Source organism: Chiloscyllium plagiosum, chromosome 9, assembly GCF_004010195.1.
Source record: "Chiloscyllium plagiosum isolate BGI_BamShark_2017 chromosome 9, ASM401019v2, whole genome shotgun sequence".
Taxonomy (NCBI): domain Eukaryota; kingdom Metazoa; phylum Chordata; class Chondrichthyes; order Orectolobiformes; family Hemiscylliidae; genus Chiloscyllium; species Chiloscyllium plagiosum.
Window position 1 is genome coordinate 68,197,573 of NC_057718.1, and position 6,939 is coordinate 68,204,511.

General features: G+C 43.2%; 1 long non-coding RNA gene across 1 annotated transcript; it reads right to left on the reverse strand.

The window, feature by feature from the left end:
* Nucleotides 1-229: 229 nt before the first annotated feature.
* Nucleotides 230-5,635, reverse strand: LOC122552918. The gene is made up of 3 exons (XR_006312550.1): nt 3,792-5,635; nt 3,506-3,588; nt 230-333 (listed from the first exon to the last, which is right to left on the reverse strand). It is a non-coding gene; the product is annotated as an uncharacterized LOC122552918 (long non-coding RNA).
* Between the last annotated feature and the right edge of the window lie 1,304 nt (nt 5,636-6,939).

Below are 6,939 nucleotides of genomic sequence, written 5' to 3' on the forward strand. Positions count from 1 at the left end.
TGCTGCAGCTCTATAAAACCCTGGTTCAACCATATTTGGAATATTGTGTCCAGATCTGGTCGTCTCATTTATAGGAAGGGTGTAGATGCTTTAGAAAGCATGCAGAGAAGATTTACCAGGATGCTGCCCGGATTGGATGGCTTTTCTTATGAAGAGAAGTTGAGAGAGCTAGGGATTTTCACACTGGAGAAAAGAAGGAAGAGAGATGACTTGATGGAGGTATACAAGGTAATGAGAGGCAGAGACTTTTCCCCAGGGCAGAAATGGCTGTCACGAGGGGTCATAATTTTAAGGTAGTGGAATCTGGAGTTGAGTTCAGTCCAAATCCTTGTGCTGAAAGACATTAACAGTGAGAGCATGCAAAATACTTTAGGATAGTATCAATCAACTTCTCATCATAGGTATATTGCACAAAGCTGCTTTGAGGTTGATGCAAAGGATTAAAATGTAATTCTTTGACCTACTCAGAGTTACTCGCAACTTGTCATAAGCCAGTACTTTTTTGAGGCTTTTTAACTGAGCTGTGGGACTTGCATCTAACCTCCGTTTTCTGACCAATTAGTGTCTGTACAAGATAAGGTTTAGCTGCAGTCTCTTTTAGCTGCATTGGTTAAACAGATCTGTTTATGGTTAGAGGTCAACAGCAAGTGTGGTTCCTCATTCTTTGATTCAGTGCTGCAAGAGCTGATTGGGACAGAAGTGTGGAAAAATTCTTCATTGAAGTGCTTGTGTGCTCACACTTGTCAGAGCAGTGCACCTATGAGTGACCCTCTGATGAAGATGCTCCTTTTAACCGCTTGCAATCAGTCACTCCTTGTTATTGTATCATCACACCCATCCCTCTCAGTCACCCTTCACAAGTGTTACCCTTCTCTACTCAGAATATTCCACTCCTCATTTGTCTGCTCTTGCTGTCATGTCTGAAAGGATGGAGAGAACTCCAGGTAGAGACAAAGAACCAGACATAACCACTCTGACAGCCATGACGTGGATGTGCCAGTGTTGGACTGGGGTGGACAAGGTCAGAAGTCACACAACACCAGGTTATAGTCCAACAGGTTTACTGTGAAATCACAAGTTTTCTGAGCACTGCTGCTTCGTCAGATGAAGAACTTCACCTGACAAAGGAGCAACACTCAAAAAGCTTGTGATTTCACAATAAACCTGTTGGATTATAACCTGGTTGTTGTGTGACTTCTGGTCTTGTCCTGGCAGCAGCAGAGGAGTTAAACCGCTGTGTACATGATCATTGGCCAAAGATAGACATGATGCTTTCCCACTGGGATAGGATTGAAAATCACAAACACATTGTATTCAGGACTCATCAAATTAGCTGTCACATCCAATGGAATAGGTTGACCATCAGTTCATGAGTTGGAGGCACCTTCACCTTTGCCAATCGAATTGACAATCTTCTCTGGAGTTAGCACAAGCTTTTGTCAACTTTCACATGTGGTGTACTTGGTTGGAGAATGATTGAATTGTTGCACACAAGTGCCACATTCCCTCAGAACTTTGCACTGTTCTATTCACCCATCTATAGAAAGAATGGCTAGCAGGCTGGCACATTAGGCGTGACAGGTAGTCAATGCCCTTGATCAATTGCTACTACACTCAGGCTGCCACATGAAATAGAATTGAGGAAAGCCTCACTTTGGTTGTTAAGCATCTCACTAAAAATAGCAAAGTACTGTTCAGCTCCTTGTTAGCAGGGAAGCATAGGGGGGCCGTGAAAGGGAAGGTGGAAAAGGGAGACACAAACACAGGTGCACTCAGATCCCTGCACACTCAGATATCCACACAGATACTGATACATGCGAGCACACATTGAAACACACATGCACACAAGCACAGACGTACAGATGCAATCTCACAAATATGCACTTAAAGACATGCACACATCAGTGTGCTATATTTTGCATCGTATTCTGATGGGAGGAGTCTGTCCTTAAACTGATGCACATGGGACAGTCTGTATCAGTACAAGTTCTGAAACTCAGAGGACATCAGCCAAGAGCAGTCAGATAGAAAAACAAACAGTGAGCTTCTGTTGAAGCCAGAAAGATTGTGCCATATACGTGTACTAGAAAGGGGAAGATAATTAATAGCTGTACAAGGATTTGGGCATTAAGATTGTTGAATTGACATGTTTCTTATCAATGTTTATCAATCTGACACTAATTTCAAGGCTTCAGTACCTCATCCTTTCCAATGCTAACAGATACCTTGTGAAGAATGTTAAAGGCACAGTGGAGATTAGCAATGGTATAATAAAAAAAAAGTAAGGAATGGGCATGGAAACCAACAATGGCAAACATAACCCTGTTGACCCTGAGAAATTCATTTCTTTAATATTTGGGAGCTTTTGCCAAAGTAGAGATTGTTTGGCATCAAGGCGCTCTAACAAAGCTGCAGTCAGAGAATTGGGGGCAGTCAGCTGGTTGGAGTCACAAAGGAAGATAGTTGTGGTTGTTGGAGCTCAATCATCTCAGCTTGAGGACATCTATGCAGAAGTTCCTCAGGGTAGCACCAAAGCAATTTAGCTGCTTCATCAACAACCTTCCCTGCATCAGAAGTGAAGATGTATGCTGATGATTGCTCAACTTTCAGCAGCATTCATTACTCCACAGATACTAAAGCACTCCATGTCATAATACAGCTAGATTTGGGCCAACAAGTTGAAAGTAACATTCACATCATGCAAGTATCAGGCAATGACCATCTCCAACAAGAGACAATAACCATCTCCCCTTGACATTTAATTCCATTGCTATCACTGAATCCCCTACTACCAATATCCTGGGCATTACCACTGACAAGCACTTGAACTGGACCAGCTATATTTAGCAATGGTTAGCAGTGGTGCCTCACAACGCCAGGGACTCGTGTTCGATTCCACCCCCAGGCAATTGTATGGAGGTTGCACATTCTCCCTGTGTCTGCGTGGGTTCCTCTGAGAGCTCTGGTTTCCCCTCTCAGTCCAAAGATGTGCAGGCTAGGTGGGTTGGCTATGAGAGGCGAAGGATTACAAGGATAGGATGAGGTTGTGGGTCTGGATGGGATGCTTTTCAGAGGATTGGTGTGGACTTGATGGGTTAAATGGCCTGTTTCCACACTGTAGGGATTCTATGAATCTGTGATATAAATACTGTGGCCACAACAGCGGGTCAGTGGCTGAGAATTCTGAATAGGCTAACATCCCTCCTAACTGCCAGAGTTTGTTCTTCATCTACTCTGCCAATTTTCTTTTCAATTTTCTAAAAACTCCTATTTGGGAATCTAAGATGGTGGCAATCTGAGAGGTCTGCTTTGCTGAGCTCTGCGTCTCAGTTCAGGCAAAATAGCTCTTTCACCTCCCCAGTTAAATTACTTCTTTAAAAATTTGGTATTTAAAGAGCTTTTGAACTTGTAGAACTTATACAAGTTATGTTATAAAGTCTGCTTGATTAAAGAAACATGACAAAAGGTAAAGGATCCATCAAGTCCCAACACATGGGACACTCACCTGAGCAGCAGGACACTTCCGCGGCCGCAGTTAGCCTATTGGAGTCGTTCACTCACCAGGCCCTGGCTACGGAGCTTGCGAAACTGCGAGAGATAATCGAGTTGTCAGTTGAAGGTAAGTTCTGGGCCAGACTGAACCCGGTCACGGCCATGCTCCACAAGGATGAGGAGCAGCTGGGAGGCTTAGGGTGCCGAACAGAGGAAGTTGAAAGAAGGCTCGCGGCTTTGGAAACCGAGATTGATTATTCAAAAGAACAAATTTGAATACTGGAGAAGCAAATACTTACCTTACAGGAGCAAATTGATGACCTTGAAAACAGGTAGCCAGAAGAACATTCATGTTGTGGGGCTGCCAGACGGTGTAGAAGGCAGTCAGCCAGTAAGCTTCTTTGAAACCTGGCTGCCGTGATTCCTGGGCCTGGAGGATGTGTCGGGCCAGGTGAAAGTTGAAAGGGCCCATCGAGTCGCGATGCGCAGGCCTTGCTCGGACGGACGCCCTCACGTGGTCCTAATGCAACTACACAGCTCAGGGACAAAGTGAAAGTTATGGAGACCTCCAGAATAAAGTGACAGGATTCCCAGGTTTTAACTTACCAAGGTTCCAAGATTATGTTCTTCAGGACCTCTCTGCAGTTGTAAAATTGTAAAAGGAAAACCTTTTAATGAAGCCAAGAAAAGGCTGACAGGCCTTGGTAATCAGTATTCCCTCAGGTACCCGGCTGTGCTTCGCTTTCCATATGATCGGTCTCTGTATTCTTTTGACTCTTCAGAAAAAGTGAAAAAGGATTTTGGGCACTCTAAAATAGGTCAGATAACTTAAAGGATGTGCACATTAAGTGTTTCTTTTTTCCTTCTATCCCTTTTTTTTAAAGAAGATTTTGCTGAACACCTTTTTTTCCCCTGATATTAATGAGTGATAATGTATATTTAGGGATGGGTAAAGTGTCTACTTTTAGTTTCCTTATTAAGTTTTTTTTATTCTTTCTCCTTTTTTTGGCCTGACTCTGGGATGTAGTCAAGCTGAAAGGAGATATAAAGGTGTTTTTGGGCTATGTAAGTTCCCCCTGTGGGGAGAAGGTAGAGTCCCTTGTTAAGTGTTTTGTATTTGGTTTAGTCTTTTTTTTTGTATATGTAGTTATTAGGGTGTTAGATGTAGTAGTTTTAGCTTGTGTATTTTTTAGGTGGTGTGAACTTTTTTTTGTCTATGGTCAGCAGTTGATAAGTTGAATTCTTCCTTTTTGGAGATTAAATGATGTCATGGCTAATTGTAACTGTGTCCTCAAATGGCGTACTTAGAATGTCAGAGGGATCCATTCACCAGTTAGAAGGAAAAAGTGCTTTCTACTCTTAGAAATGAGAGGGTGGACATCACCCTTTTATAGGAGACTCATCTCAATGATAAAGATCATTTGAAATTGCAACAGGGTGGATTTGATCAGGTGTACTTTTCTTCCTTCAATGCGAGGAGCAGGGGATTGGCCATACTAATGAGGAAGAACCTTTCATTTAAGTTGCTAGAACAGATTAAAGATGATTATAGGTAGCTTATGTTTCTTAGGGCCTCCGTACATGGAGAAGAGTATGGTATGTTGAATGTTTCTTGTCCCCCAGCGCACCCCCTTAAGTTTTTGATGGCTCTTGCACCACAGCAGATTATTATAGGGGGAGACTTTAATTGCCTCATGCATCCCGCGGTGGATAGAATGCGTAAAGGCCCCTTAACATGTTCTTCACAATTAATGGACTTGTGTGCAGAATTGGGATTGGTGGATGTCTGGAGGTGTCTCCGCCCCATGGGCAGGGACATTATGTTCTTTTCTAATCAGTGCAAGTGTCATATCAGGATTGATTTTTCCTAACCCCTGTATTACCTTTGGATTCCATAATGTCCTGTATAATTGGAAATGTTACTATTTCGGATCATGCAGCAGTTTATTTAGAGACCGAGTTTGAGGGCAATGTTGCAGGCTCTCGGCACTGGCGAATGGATCCCTTTATTCTTAGGGACAGTAAGTTCATTGAATACTTCCTTAATGAATTTAAGGTATGCTTAGCCATCAATTTGATATGGTCAGTAACTCGGAGCATCGACGTTTCGGGCATGAGCCCTTCTCATGCCCGAAGGGCTCATGCCCGAAATGTCGATTCTCCTGCTCCTTGGATGCTGCCTGACCTGCTGTGCTTTTCCATCAACACATTTTCAGCTCTGATCTCCAGCATCTGCAGTCCTCACTTTCTCCATAATCAGTAACTCGTCTAGTCTTTCAGAGACGGCTAAGGCTCATGCCAGGGGGGTGATCATTTCTTACTCTGCCAGTCAGAAACGACAGAAGGGGGAGCAACAACGCCTGCTCAAGATGCAATTAAAGGAAAGATGGATTTTGACAAGCCATCAGTTGTTAAGCTGCAGCGGCTTACATCTCTTCAGTCCACCTTGAATTCCTTGCTTACAAAGCAGCAAGGAAGGAACTTTCCTTCACGAAACAAAGACTGTTTGAACATGGCGACCAGCCGGGCAGGTATCTTGCATATCGAGCCAAGGGAAAGATGGGACTAGGGTGGTCATTTGCGACTCTAAGAAGATCAATGCAGCATTTCAGAAATTCTATTTTAAATTATACCAGTCTGAGCATTGTGAGGGTGGATCAGCTAAGATGGAGTCTTTAAAAACCTAGATCTTCCAAGTGTAACTTCTGAACGGGAGTCTTTTCTTAATGCCCCTTTAACAGGACAAGCGATATAGGAGACTATGAAACAGATGCAGCATGGGAAGACACCTAGCCCTGACAGTCTCCCTAGCGAGTTTTACAAGGAATTTAGAAGTATATTGTCGGGACTACCGTTAGACGGAAAATGATTCATATGGTCATGACCGTGTCCTGCCATCCCTAAGAGAGGCTAACATTTCTCTCTTTCTCAAGAAAGGGAAAATTCCAGAAGAATGTGCATCCTATAGGCCCATCTCACTTTTGAACACAGATTTTAACATATTGTCTGAGGTTCTTGCATTAAGATTGGAAACTGTGCTGCCTTCTGTTGTTAAGGACAATCAGACTGGCTTCATAAAAAGCCGTTGATCCTCCAATAAATGTCAGGAGGATGCTGAACGTGATTTAAGCTTGTCAGCAGCATTCAGTTCAGGGATTAGTGGTCTCCTTAGATGTAGAAAAGGCATTTGATTGGGTCGAGTGGCCATACCTTTTTTATATCCTTGAATGATTTGGATTGTGGGAGGTTTTTATTAGGCGGGTGAGGGTCCTTTATACTGATCCTCTGGCAATGGTTCTCACCAATGGTGTGAGGTCTAGTAATTTTAATATCTGTAGGGGCAGTTGGTAAGGCCATTACTTTTCACACTGGCGACTGAGCTGCTGGCAGAGGCAACCCGTAAGGATCCTAATATAGCCGCCCCGAAAGTAGAGTCTAAATCACATC